This window comes from Crocodylus siamensis, chromosome 11, assembly GCF_052110815.1.
Source record: "Crocodylus siamensis isolate JL-2025a chromosome 11, ASM5211081v1, whole genome shotgun sequence".
NCBI lineage: Eukaryota > Metazoa > Chordata > Crocodylia > Crocodylidae > Crocodylus > Crocodylus siamensis.
In genome coordinates this window covers 39780734-39795662 of record NC_143405.1, presented here as the reverse complement: position 1 = coordinate 39795662, position 14929 = coordinate 39780734, and the positions used below count along the sequence as shown (strand labels likewise).

Below are 14929 nucleotides of genomic sequence, written 5' to 3'. Positions count from 1 at the left end.
AAGCAGTGTGGGGTCCATCCAGTCCACAGACCAGAACCACACCACTCACCTGGCCCACAAGTCCAGAAGACTGAACATCACTGGCATAGACAAAGGCTGAGGGAAGATGTAGTTACCCTCTGGAAAACTATGAGGAGTAACACCAGGAAGGTTAAAGATAAAAAAAAATATTAGCACAAGAACAAATAGGTCTAACTTGGCCATGAATAAATTTAGGTTAGAAATTAGAAGATTTCTAGGCATCAGGAACAACCTTCTGGTAGGAGTGGGAGACATACAGTTCTACAATGGAGCTTGATCAGTTTATGAAAGAATTGTATGGCATGATTGCCTGTGACCCTGGGGAACCAAACCTGATAATCCAGAGGCTCTCTTCCAGTCCTATATTACTAACAGAGCCATGATTGTGGTTTGAACTTCTATCAAAAAGTTAGCAGAGGAGGAATCATTTACTTCTTTTTTTGTTTTCTTTCTCTTTGGTGCAAGATGAGAAGGACTAAGGAATCTGACATTAGCGATGGGAACACCAAAAGGGAGAAATAGGCTCAGCATAATGAGAGCTGGTGGAATGAGCATGGGAGAAAATGAATGAATTGGCTGCTATGAACAAACCTTTAATGTAAAAAGAGGAAAATAGATAAAAGTAAGAGAGACAGGAGCAGAAACAAAGGCAAATAAGGGTCCCAGACACATTTCCTTGTCGCAATATGCATTCATCTGATTCTCCAGAGGATTATTTTTCAGCTCCTCTGAGGCAGTAACAGTGTGAGTGTAACCTGTATGCTCAGTGATGGCGCATTGCCAAAGGGGCATGAAGAAGCAATTGTTACGCTATGGGACATGAAAACAGAGGCATTGCTCTCATATATTTTACATTCAGTGTACATTTGTATGTAAAGAGGACATAGAAAATACATGACTAACCCCAGAGCATTACACTTGTTTCCTACATTTACAATTTTTATTCTTTCTTCCTTTTTGTGATTGCATTTTTATAGGTTCTAACTTTTAAACAGCAAATTTTATGGACTAGAACATCAGTTGTAAATAAATCTCTCTTTGGCCTTAAAAACTTTGTTCCTGGGGAGAATGTAATTAGCATGACACGGGGGCTTTTAGCAGATGTGAAACCGGATAGATCGAGCTCTCACATGAATAGCCTGAAACGAGGTCTGCCTTGCATGGTCTGTAGTAATGGAGAGGAAATTGAGCATTAAATACAAATCAACAATCATTCATTTCACTGCAGCAGTGGAGCAATAGAGCCAGTGAAGTCACTCTTTTCAGCACCTTGCATCCTGCTGGACTTTATTTACAGCACTGAACTTCCCATCTTAGAAGACGGCCACCAACAGCGTAACTCAAACAAAGGATGATTAAGGGAAAAAGCAATTTAAGACCCAAATTTTATATACAAACATCAGAGAAGTGATATTTTCTCTGCTTGTAATTTAAAATTGATCTGTAGATCTGCTTGTTAAATTCTACCAATTTTGGTGTAGGTCAGCATAGTGGAGTATCACAAACCATGAAAATAGTAGATGCTAGCTGGATGCCTATATAATAGATTAGCGAATTTATGGAGTTCTCTAATCCAAAGACTGGCCTGACTCTCTGTTTGAAAAGCTGAAAAGGAAGTTGAAAATCCCCTCTAATGTTTCTGGAAGGTGCTGGGAGATTTGGAAAGCACCTGCTATACATCACTCTTCAGCTCAAAGCATGAAACACTGGAGCTGTATTGACCCTCTGAGTAGAAATAGCAGATCAGAACACTCAAGAGAATCTTAGATGTTAAGAAAAAGTTAACTCCATCCACTGAAATACCAAAATGGCAGGTCAACATCTGCAATAGCCTGATATGGAAAGATCTACCTTGTGCTTTGAAGAGTTCATGGCTATATTACAATGGGCGCATCTACACATGCATTAATGCGTTTTTACTAATATGCATTAAATTTAGTACCTGCAATGTGAGGCACTAAGGTACTAACTAAATGTGCATTAAGCTGCCCTAGCGTACAGTACTGAAAGCACACATTTTAAGTGATGCTTAATGTGCAGTAGTCTATTTTACTGTGCATTAGCATAATGCATGGTCTTTACATGACACTTTAACAAGCAGTAAAATAGGCTACTGCACCTGAAAGTGAATGTGTAGACACTCCCAATGTTAGCATCAGTATTTATTCAACTGAAAAATAAGTTACTAGTTGAATAGTTTATTAGCAGCTATTATCAACTTAAGGCAGCAGAATTTTACAGAAGTGGAGTTCAACTGTACCCAAAACAATTAAATATACTTTGGAGGTATATCTTAACAGAGGAGGTTATGAAAATAATAGAAGTTTCTTTCAAGACTTCATTTTATTTGACAAAAATCTCTCATTAATATTGAGGTAACTTATTTATTAAATTCAAAATCAGTTGCTTTTGAGCTTTATCAACCAATCCATAAAAAGTGCATATAAAATAATGCAGCATGATACCAGTGGCATTACTTATTGGGGGAGGAAATGGGGCACCAACTGAAGGAGGGCACAAGAATAGCAATTGATCCCACCATGTCTCTGCATGGTACCAGTTTTCTGTTTGTTCATGCCCATTAGCTTGTACTGACTCTGTTGCAATGCAAGACCCTTTCTACTGCTATACACACAGAAAACTTGTAAAATACACCAGTGGTAGTGCTACGACAAAATCAGAATAAGCAAGTAGCACTTCAGAAAGCATTTTAAAAGACACACTTGCGTCAACTGGCAATTCTGAGCTAAGAAAGATAACTTTCTGCCTCCCTTTCTAGTAACCTTGGTAGCGGAAAGAAAAAAAAAAGTCACAATCCAGTGTTTTTATAAACCTGAATACAAGTCAATATAGAGTTACTGAAGCTACAAGTTAGTGCCATAAAAGCTAAACCAAGCTAAAACATGTAGCCTTTAGTCATGCAAATGATAAATGTCATGTACATAGTCTATACAATGTTTCCAGGAAACTGGAGTAGATGAATTTGAGAGAGAAACTTTTGGTTTTAAGAGAACAATTTTAGAAAATAAATACTTGAGTATGATGGCAAAAATATATCATTCTAATGAAAGTAGAAATAAGAATCTGATAATTCTTAAATCCAGAAGATTTTTAACTTGAAAAACTATGTAAACCTCAACACTATCATTAAGGGTAATACTATCTTCTGACTTAATCCACATCTAATGTGTAATTTGTAGATTCAGACCATAAATCATGACATGAAATGTATTCCATATTTTGTGTTGTAGCTGTACAATATTATTTTTCATAAATAATAATAAGCTTTATTTTATAATATGTCAATCAGAAATTTTCCTACAGAGCTTTATATATACAAATCAACAAACAAGGAATAAACAATTTAAACATGATTTTAAAGCAATAGTCAAAGAGCTCATTTAAAGAAATCAGTTTTTTAATGGGCCTTAGACAGTGACACTGTCTCAGAATGTCTACTGTAGACATTCTACAGTAGACATTATCCATAGTTTAGACTATATCCCCCTCCAGCAACTAAATTTAAATAAAGTTCCCCAAAACAGTGTAAACTGAATATAAAAAAGGCTACATAACTATCAAATCTGGTCAATAACAAGACGTGTAATTTCAAGGTTGACTTATCCTTCTCGTTTTATTTTTAATTTTACCAAGTAAAGATTAAGTGTAATTGAGAAGAAATTTCAGACAACCTGGGCATTCACTGTTCTTAAGTTAAATGAAAAAAGCATAGTTCCATTATTCAAAAGTGGAAAATCAAACCTTTTATTTTAGACATCACATCCAGATTTAGCAGAGCACTTCAAAACAAGTTTAAATTTCATTGACTTCTTTGAAACTCAGCCACTTGAACCACTGAAGAAGGATGAACTTATGCACATGCTGATTAAGTGAACTGCAATGCAAAAAGAAAAGACCTACTAGAAAATAAGTCAAAAAGCTATGAATTAAATAAAATTATGCTAAATAAAAGTAAAGGAAAGAAAATAATATTCCCTACATTTCGTCTCATTAACTGAATTGGGAGTTCATTTAAAGTAAATAATGTAATTACATGTAAAGGTCATTTTCACATTCTGTTGCCTCATTCATAGTTCCTGAAAGTAAGCCTTTCTTACTGTGCTACTCATTTTCTTTAAGAGAACTTTGGAAATCATAGCATTTAAAGAAAAAAAATCTCTTTTCTTCCTTTCATAGTAGAAAACCAGGTGTAACGTCACTGAAGGAAACTAAGTTATACTGGTGCAAGGAGAAAATCAGACTCAAAATATTCACATGCCAATTGGAATTTAATACAAAATTTGCTTTTTTTCTTCCTCAGGTACATGACATTTCAAACCTTTCATACAGCAAATGTTTCTTGTAATGGAGAACCTTCCTTCCTCCCCATCCATCTCCACCCCAGATTTTATGCTGGAGACTCTGGATTTGAGCAACTCCCAAGCAATGGAAACTGCAGAACATCCCCAAAACGCAACTTGAGAACAGCACTTTGCCTTGATACTGGGAATTGTATGATTCCAAGTCAGCTAGTAAAGAGAATTTGAAAACAGACATTCCATTTATCCTGGGATAAACCAGATGTATTGCAAAGTACGTCTGTACACTTATTGCAGGATTGCATTACTGAATCAATGGCAGAAAACAGCACTACTCACTAAACCCTGATTAGAAAGGTGATGCATGTACATGCAAATCCCAGGATATTTTTGTTCTGGGACAAACACAGGTACAACTTGCCCACAGACAAATGCAATGCCTGTTCCTAGTTTACCTAAATTAATAGCTATTTTATAAGTCATGCGGTCCACCTGTCTCATGACTTCAAGGATGAGGGAATATTTTTTTCGTTAATGGCTTTCCCAGAATTTATCAATATAGTCTAAAGTAAAATGTAGAATAGCATTGGGAACAGCAACGAAATTAAATGACAGCTTCCTCCTTAGCAGTGTTACCACTGTTTGTGTCCTGGCCAACAACATAAATGTGACTCAAAGTAAGATCTTCACCAAAGTGCTGAGATATCAAGTGAACAGCACAGGCATTTTTATATTCTGAACAAAAAGAAAACAATTGCTGAGGGAAAACATGGACATTTTCTTCACCCTGTGACCAAATTATGTCTGTCATTGTGCTTAGTGCTTCATGACACATGGATACAGCTCCATGATACATATTAGCCCGGGGTGCTCAACCCCCAGCCCGCAGGCTAGCCCCAGCGCTGTGTCATCCTCACCATAGGTCTGAAAATCTGGCAACAGGGGAGTGGTGTTTTCAAATTTCCAGACCCAGGGGGAATTCCACAAGCCAGAGAGTACGGCCCGGGGCACAGGGTGGGTGAGGGTCATGATTCTGGCACACAGAGGCCCCACAAAGGCAAAAAGGGCCCTGAGACCTGATCCTGGTGAATGGGGCCAGTGCAAGGCTTTGGGTTCTGACCCTGGCATACAGCAGCAGTGCAGGGCCCCATGGTCTAATCCCAGTGCACAGGGGCTAGGCAGAGATGGCACGGGACCCCATCCAATGCACAAAGGCTGGGCAGAGCTCCAGGGCCTGATCCATACATGCAGGCAGGACAGAGGTAACGCAGTCCCAATCCTGGCACTGGGGCCCAGTCTAACTCACAAACCAGCCCTGCACTCATCTTGCCTGCGGAGTCCAAAGATCAAGCACCACAGTATTAGCCCCAACCCAGGATCAGCTGACTGAAATATGTGAAATGATATATGCAAGCCAAAAAATCAATCAGCGGGCCTTTCAGTTTAAAGAGACGTACTGATATCAGAAACACAAAGGCATACAAAGAGTGGGCACGCACAGGTTTTAGTTTGAGTAAGTCTATTCTACTGGCGCCCCTGGGGTGTATACATGCCCCCGTGAAAAGTACAGGAAGACATACAGATCCTCCAGAGGGTCATTTTGTTCCAAGTCTGTCCTCCCAGAAAGGTAGTCAGAGGACAGTATACTCCCTCTGCATGCCTCTGTGGTCAGCTGCCCGCCACTTAGGCAGGCTGCACAAAGCACATACCTGCTCCCACCACCTACTGAAAGGAACATTCCTGACAATTAGATGCTCCTGAGGCAGCCCACACAGTACTGCACTGCCAGAGCAAAGGGCTCTCTCTCAGGCAGCTCCCTCGACCTGCTAGAAGCTGCAACTGAAAGCTGCACAAAGACATCAGCTCCAATGCACAGTATGCCACACAAGGACAACTGGACACCTTCCTGCACTGGGTGGGAGACCCCCACCACTCTGACCACAGCACCACAGCAGGCAGGTTCCATGCTTGGCTTCAAGTATGGGGTTGCAGGCCCACTGTTGCACCCCTCTCAGACAGTAGCTTAAAATACACACTGGGATTCCATGTGATCACCTGTAAAGAAGGGTAGTTTCATAGTTTTATAGTTTCTAGGGTCGGAAGAGACCTGAGCAGATCATCTAGTCGGACCCCCTGCCATAGCAGGAAAGAATACTGGGGTCAAATGACCCCAGCAAGGTGTTCATCTAACCTCTTAAAAACCCCCAGGGTAGGAGCCTGCACCACTTCTCTAGGGAAGACCCTAGCCACCCTGACAGTGAAGTAGCGCCTCCTGATATCTAACCTAAACCTACCCTCTGCCAGCTTGTGACTGTTATTCCTGGTCATTCCTGGCAGTGCTTGGGGGAACAGGGACTTCTCCAGTGCCTGCTGATCCCCCCTGTCCCTCCTTTTCTTCCCTATCCCTCCCATCCCTCCTTTCTCTCCATGAGAAGGGTCCCCATCCCTGTCCCCACCCCCATTGCCCAGGAAGGGTCCCCGAGGCTGCCATGGACAGAGCAGCCTGTCTCATCACCCCACTGGAGGGGGGCCGTGAGCCTTGGCATCCCACCTCCAGACTGCTGACACCTAAGAGAAAGAGCCTCAGAGTGGTGCCTGCATCCTGACCAGATGTACTTTGACTGATGACAGACCTAGGATTGGTAGATATAGAATTGTTTGTTTGCATAGGTTTTGTTTTTTTTGTTATCACTCTATATCAATAAACTCACCTATTATCAACTGGCAGGTGTTGTGGTTAGTCTGAGGGTTGTGCTCAACTGGAAAAAAGGTATAGGGGCTGGGTCCAAATCTAGCATCAACAACCATCAGACAGTTTTGTCTGTACCTCCCAGGTCTTGATCTGCCATCACCTCACAGCACAAGTTGATGCCCAGGCGGCATCACGAATAAGGGTGTCCATGGCACAGAGAGGGGCAATGAACCCTCCCAAAAAAAAACTAAGGGCATCAAGAAGGCATCTCTCTAGTGCACCCAGCTCTGGGGACAAACATGCAATGGCAATGACATCCAATCTCTGTGTGGCACCCTCAGTTGCTCCCCCCATGCTCATCCTAATGAGGGTGATGCCACCTGGGACCCACACTTCAGGCAGAGGCCATCAGCCAGGTCCTGACGAACTCAGTGAATTCTAGTCAGGCAGTGTTGACCACCAGCATGTTCAAGACATAGGGACAAAGTTTCCACCCAGACCACCCAGCATGTGTGGGTTGTTAGTGATCTCAAAGAACTCCTGCATGGTGCAGCACCAAATACTGGGGTGTGCAGGAGAGAAGTCTGGGCTGTGCAGGATGAGGCAAGCCAAAAAGTATAAGCCATGGACTGACTCATGCTCATAGTCTGGCCTGCAACCTACTGAGCTATGCTCAGGGCCAGCTAGTACTGTGCTGTCTTTGTTAGGTGCTGGTTAAGTCAAAGTTAGTGGGGTGGGGTGGCAGGGACATAGTTCTGGCTCCTGCCACACTTCCATGGAAACAGCTTTGTGGACAGGAGAACTCACCTGTCCAGGTCCAGATGCATGGCAAGGCTCAGACACCCAAGGTAGCACAGCTGCTGGCAATCCCAGGAGTGCGAGAACCTGTGCTCTAGAGAACCAGCCCTGACTCTGACTAGCCCACGGCAGATGGTGGGAAGTTTAAAGGGAGGATGCCGAAGGAAGTTCGGCAACCCCAGGAAGAAACCTGACCAGAGGCAGCAGGAAGGGGGAGGAACCTGGAAGAGCAGGCCAGCACACTGGACCCTCAGGAGCTGTGGAGAATGAGACAACCCCAAAGAAGAGAGATTGATCCTTTTGCCTGAGAGAGACAAGTAACCGGGGAAAAGGGGAAGGACAGAGACCAAGTCCTCACAGAAGCCCAGGCTGGTCATCTAGGGGAAGAATCTCTGTGGAAAGTAGTTGGGCCAGCCCACCAAGGAAGGAGGGAAAGGGAGTGAACAAAAGTGATTTGCTTTGGCAAGCAGGGACAGAGGTGACCCTGAGGCTGCCTGTGTAAGGAATAGAACATAGGCATCTTGCCGGCAAGCAAAGGACCAAGCAGAGACATGCTGCCAATGGCAGAATAGACCCAGAAGGGAGGAGAAGAGACCTGGAGGAAGTACTAGTTAATTCTGAGTTGGAAAAGAATAGAGTAAGAAAGGGCCCAGTTAGAGGCTCTACCTTTGATTTAAATCCCTCTGCACTAAGGAGAAATAATAGCAAGAAAAAGGAAGGGGAAGAATTCTTAGTCCATTAATTTGATTTGAGTTAAAGAAAAGGGAGAAGGAACCTACAAGCCCCAAAGAGGATAACTGAAGTGGACTGAGGCAGTCTATGAGGGAAAAACTCCAAGGCATCTCAGAGAGATAATGCTCTTTGATTTGAGGAGAAAATGCATAGAGCAACAGAGCTGAGGAGAAACTAGGATGAACTACCACAAGCTGAGGGCCTGGGAGAGAGAGAGGCCAGGATTGCCTCTGCTCATCACCCACAGAGAACAGTGAACACCCACCTGAGAGGAAAGGGGCAAGGTATAGGGAAGGTTGGAGCCCTGGAGAAGATCTGTGACAAGATCAGACAGACATGCAAGCTGGAACATCCATCCTCCTAGACATAAATTCCATCAAAGCATGGCAGGCGAGTGTAAGGGGATACCTTGTGATCTAAATAACTCAGCGTGGTTCCAAGGCAAAAGCATATGACTCGCTCACAGGTGGAAGGCTCCATGTTGTGCTTCAACCGGCTGCACAGATAGCACATTGAGTCCACTGGAAGGCAGTATTGCTGGAAGCAGACTGTGATGACTGTAGGTATTATAAGGCTTGCTACCACTGCCCTGAACTCATCTGCCTACAGGTGGCAACACTTGGCTCTGGATCACTTGGTCTGCCAGGAAGTGGATCTGCCAGAAGTGGATCTTATGCTTTCTCTCCTGCCATGACTTTGATGACATATATATTCCTGGGAGGCACTGCCCATGGTGATCCTGCCTGGTCTTGATCCCTGTTTCTTCTGTGGAGCTCTAAAACCTCCCCTTTACCCCAGCCTAGCCTCTCCAGATGGTGTTCACAGTATTCTTCTGCAGCCAGGCCGCAGTGCTGCCTGTTGTGGTCTTATTTTGGTACCCTACCCCAGGGTGTCCTTGGGCCTCTTTTGGGTACATCCTTCCAGGGGCCAGTCTTGGCCTGTGCTCAAGAAATCAAAAGAAACAGCAAAACACCAAAGAAAATCCCAGCTGCTTCCCAGCCTTCTTGTCAGGCTCGGGCAATGTCCCTTTTACTCATGATCAGGTGCTCAACATCCCAATCACCATAATCCAAACAAACAAAAAAAACCCTTAGCCCATTCTTTGCTATGCGCTAGCCTGCCCTGCACCCCTATGAACATTCACAGTCTCTTTGGGGTCTCCCCCATGTGCAGGAAGGCTCTACCTGTGGCTGTAGTTTTTTTCCCTCAGGCCCTCCTGTGGATCCTCTATTGAAAAACTCCACTCCGGAGATTCTCTCAGGCCTTGTGGACTCCCTAGTTCTGGATCCTCAGCTGCAGCTCCACTCCACTCCGCTCTGGAAATTACCACCAGCAGCGTGTATACAGGCCTCCACCTGCCTCAGGGTTACTCCCACAGTGTTCCTCAGGCATGTTTCTTCTGCCTGCTGAGAAGCGCAGTCACTCATCTCTCCCTGTGGCCTGCAGGGAACTGGCCCCTCTCTGCCCCTCTCCAGGGCAAGAGGCTGCTCCGGAAGTTGGTTTGATATTTTCCTTCTTTTCCGGTCTCCAGCTGCAGCCCTGCCAACCCTCCATGTTATGAGTTTTGTCTCACTCCTTCACACAGACAGAGTCAGACAGCTCCTTAAAGGTCTGCTGGAGTTGGCAGGCATGGCCCTGCAGCAAACTCTGTGAACATGATAAGGTACATCTGCATGGTTCCTACAGTGAGCCAGCCTAGCTAGATTGCTAGGGCCCTCCACTTTCTGGTGTCAGGCTGGGAGCTGGGGCTCCCTCAAATAGTGAGAACAATGAGGTTCAGGAATATGTCAAAAGCCACTGTTAGACCCTTCCTCACCCAGTTCTCCCTCAAGATTCCCATCCATCTCCCTAGACTAGTGCCCATCTTCCCACAGCCATCCTCAGAATTCCCTCCCAGCCTCCTGCTCCTGTCTGCCTAAGGTGCAGCTTGATCTCAATCCCTGCCTGGCTACCAAAAGGGCACATCTACACATGCAATTAATGCACTTGCATTTTCTGCACAGAGAATTCAGGTACATTAAACTGCACCCAAGCACGCATCTGAATGTGTACCCTGTCAGTAGCAAATTTGCTTCTGACAGGACTTCAGTTCAGAGCTGCTGCTGCCCTGCTCTGCCCCTCTGTAGCAGCCACAGGGAACTGCAGGCTCCACTGGGGTGCCAGTCTGTGGTTGGCAGGGGGCACAGCCAGTGCTTCAGGGGACAGAGGGTGTGATAGCTAGAACCAGAGAGATTAATAGCAATAAATATGTGCTTCTTGTCATGGCGCGGGGTTCTAGGAGTGGCCATGATCTTTCCTAACGCCCCCTACCGTGCCAAGTTCACGATAAAGCACCCTCGTTCTCACCCGCCATGTCTTTGATGTTATGTATTTTGTAAGGGAGGCTGCCTTTTGTCCACTTGGACACGGTGCTCTGGTGTATCCTGGCCCCTGTTCTGTATTGTTTGACTTGGTGCACCCTAGCCTTATGGGCTATGCGTGGCTCCAACCACCTGCGTACCACGCTCCAAGCCTCACAGATGTACCGGATGTTGTTTGGTCGATTTCCCTGTTCACGGCCCATGGGCACTCTCAGGCTTGTCTCACAACCTGCGCCCCCATTGGTGTTTTCTGGCTTGTCTTACATATGCCTGCCCTGGGGCTTCCCGCAACTGCCCGCTCTGGGGCTTCTTGCACTTAGGGCTCAGGTGGCCTCAACCTTACCTGGCCCCCTCCCAATCCTCTGCTCCCCTTTTCAAGGCTGGGGTCAGTGCACCCCTGAATGTTGTGCCCTCTCTGGCACTGGGGTCCCCAAGCCTTCTCCATCCCCTAATAGCCTCACCCAGTCCCCTGGTTTTAACCAGTAAACAGAAACTCTAGCTTCTTGGCTACGGCATAAATTCAAACCATCCAGCTATAACCACATTCAAGTCCATGACTGTTTCTCCCTCTCTCACCCATAGCAACTGCTCATGTTTCCTGGTCTCTTCCTTCTTGTTGCTCCAGCAGAATTCCCACCTTTATGGCTGCTGGCAGGGAACTGCCTACCTAGGCTCAGCCTGGATTACATATATAGGTCAGGCCCTGCCCCCTTCCAGTCAGCTGACCAACTGCAGTTGCCCCGGCAACCAGCACCTGTACCTGTTTATAGGAGCAGAGCACTGAGGTGCTCTGCAACACACCTCCCCCCTTAAGATCAAGACTCACCAGGGCTGATCTTCCTTTTTGCGAGGTGTTGCATCCTCCTAGGGTTCTTCTCCTGGCCTTTCTTTAGGCAACCGACAACTCAGATACGGAGGCGGAGGTTTTCAGGCACCTCCTACTCGCTTTTTACCCAAGGCGCACCATGTGGGATTTGTCGGGAGTTACCCGCCACAGGTAGTCCCCCCTCATTAGCCAGCCTTGGTAAGTTGCACCCTTTGCCAGCTAAACTCCTACCTCCTTTTTGGGATTTCTTCTCCCTCTCTTCTCTAGCCCCTCTATGTTCCCTTCCTACACACCTGGGTCTCTTTCTCCGGGTAAATTGTAGGGTTTCTTGTCTCTCTCGGTCTCCCTGCAGGTCTTGGAACCTTCCCCAGATCTCCCACTGTCGACTTCATGCTTTCTGGGCATCCTCATCTCTCCAAAACTCCACTTTTCCCCGGCCAGTGGATCTCCCTCTAGGCCCCTTATAGATTTTTACATAAGCCACTCCTCCAACTTTTTCTTCAATGATCTTTCTTAATGTCCTCCACCTGATCTGTCTGAGGATGCTACTCACATAGATCTGTGGTCTTTTCTCGGGCTCTGATCCCCTTTTGGTTGATTGTTCCCTCCTCCTTGTCTCACATGCCTGGGTTCCATCTTCCTTTCTGGGCTGAATTGCTCCCCTTTTTGTGGAGCCTGTCTTTGACTCGTGTTGCCCTAGGCCTGGGACTGTCTGTGCACAGTCCTGGTAAATTGAGCAGGAGGTCTCGCTCCTAGAGGAAGTCCATTCATCCTTCCTTGCTGTTCCTACCTCTGTTAAGTCAGCCACCTCTGGCTGCCCTTGACTAGGCACTGCCCTTCCTCCCTTGCCCTGCAATAGGGATAGTTCCCTCAGCTGGTGTCTTAGCTGGCTCATTTCTTGCGTGTGGCGATTCTGCCACTGGTCCCATCTCAGGTCCCAGTATTCTAGGAGGGCTGACTGGGCTTCCCTTTGTAAGGCCCCCAGTTTCTCTTCTACGGGACTCTCCTCCCTGGTACTTCTCCCCGGCTGTCCTGGCCCAGCTTCCTCTCTAGGACCCTCTGGACTCTTGACACTGGGAAGCTCCTCTGACTCTAGGCATTGCATAAACCTAGACTGGATGTTTTCAACTTGTGCCTCTGCCTGCTTCAAGGACTCCATAAGTACCTCCCTCTCATGGAATTCAAACTTTGTGGCTCTCGCGTACTCCACTAGTCAAGTGTCAAGAACCTCCAGCCTTTCGCTTAGTGCATCCGTGTTCCTTACGGTCTGCAGTTCTTGCCCTGCTGTTACCTTCTCTTCTGACCTCTCAACCTCCTTCAGTTCTTGGATTTTCATGGCCATCTTGTTATTTGCCTCTTGTAGCCTCTTGTCAGCCTTCAACCCCTGAATCTCTTTCCTCACAGTTTGCATTTCCAAACGTAACTGTTCTTTTTCTGCATTTATGCTTGCTTCTTTAGCCTGGCTATCTTTTAGGAGGGTTTTAAGCGACTGTGCCTCTTCTCCAAGGTGGTCTTTTTCCGCCTCCACACTCTGTAACTGAGACCTTAACCCATCACTCTCTCTCTTCCTGTCCTCTAGCTCCCTTTCAAGGGACAGGTATTGATCGCGCAGCACCTCATAATTTATCATGAAAGCTTTTATCTTTTTCATCTCCCGCCCAATCACTTTGCCATTTTCCTCAGTTTGGGTACGGGTTTCGCTCAGATTTTCTTGCAGCTGTTCGACCAAATGTTCATCCCCCAAACATCTCTCCAGGTCCTCATGCAGACCTTCTATTTGGTCCACTTGGCTGTGGACTTTCTTTTGTAGGACTCCTATTAGGCCTCGGGCCACTTTCAGCTTCTGCTGCATCTCCTGCTGTTCTCCTGCCTGAGTTGTGCAGGCCTCTGGAAACCATGCCATCCAGGCTGTCATCTCCCTCTACATCTTCTGCAGCTTCTCTTCCCTCTCCTGGCTCTTCTGAGCCTCTTGGGAAATAAGCTGTTCAATAACTCAAGTTTTCTCTGCCTCTGCCGCCACTAGGCACCTGACTTCTTTTGCTCCCCCCTCTTTCTTACTCGATTGTACCTGTCACTCTAATGCTGCAGCCTTCGCCTCTGCTCTCTCTTTCTGGGCTTCTGCTAGTCCTAGCTCCCACTCCAATTGGGTCATCTTTTCCTTCATCTCATCCATCCTCAATTGCCAGGCAAAGTTTTCCTGTCCTTGGCCTCCCGTAATTCCTTCCTGAGCCATAACTACCCTGACCTTGTCTTCCTGGGTCGGGGCCTCAGTCTTGCTCCAGAAATTCCGGGCAATGGGTATCCTTCCTCAGCCCAACCTAGCGAGCTGTGGTAAGACTGCCTTCCCAAAAAAAAGTCCGTCGCCCTACTCTAGCCCCTGGGTTCGTTTCCCATTTCAGGGACATGGGCTCCTACCTCGTGCACGGCTGGGTTCCCAGCCAATGCACCAATTTGTCACAGCGTGGGGTCCTAGGAGCAGCCGTGATCTCTCCTAACGCCCCCTACTGTGCCAAGTTCATGATAAAGCACCCTCATTCTCGCCCGCCATGTCTTTGATGTTATGTATTTTATAAGGGAGGCTGCCTTTTGTCCACTTGGACACGGTGCTCTGGTGTATCCTGGCCACTGTTCTGTATTGTCTGACTTGGTGCACCCTAGCCTTATGGGCTATGCGTGGCTCCAACCACCCGTGTACCACCCCCAAGCCTCGCGGATGTACCGGACGTTGTTTGGTCGATTTTCCTGTTCGTCTCGGGCTTGTCTTGCAGCGTGCGCCCCACGGGTGCTCTTGGGCTTGTCTCGCAGCCTGCACCCCCACTGGCGCTCTCTGGCTTGTCTCACAGCCTGCGCCCTCACTTTTCCAGGAAAGCACATCCCAAGAAAGCATATTCAGAGAAACCTCAAAGGGGTTGGCCTTAGGTGGAGTAATGTCAATTTCAAACCTAAAGGTGCTGCATTGTAATTTGCTTATTGGATAAACCTGAGTCTAGGTAGTAACCTTTTATGATACTTTTTAACACCTTTCAATCCCATAGGGTAACAGCTATAGGGCAACATTGTGAGTGGCTCTAAAGCCAACAGATCAGCATAAGACTAGGTATAAAAAGCATTCGAGTCAGGTGACCAGTAGGAAGGAGGAAACAGAAAACGGTCATTGCTGTTCCAGCCTGGACTCCAGACT

At 46.3% G+C, this 14929-nt stretch overlaps 1 long non-coding RNA gene and 1 pseudogene across 2 annotated transcripts in view; both read right to left on the bottom strand.

Moving 5' to 3' along the window:
* Window positions 1–3784: 3784 nt before the first annotated feature.
* The window catches only part of LOC149855759 (uncharacterized), a 183292-nt gene continuing 172147 nt past the window's right edge, over window positions 3785–14929 (bottom strand). For both annotated transcript variants that reach the window (XR_016438519.1, XR_016438520.1), the window contains exon 3: window positions 3785–3916. This is a non-coding gene — a long non-coding RNA (uncharacterized LOC149855759). The remainder of the gene's footprint in view (window positions 3917–14929) is intronic.
* Window positions 12962–13981, bottom strand: LOC149855761 (uncharacterized; annotated as a pseudogene).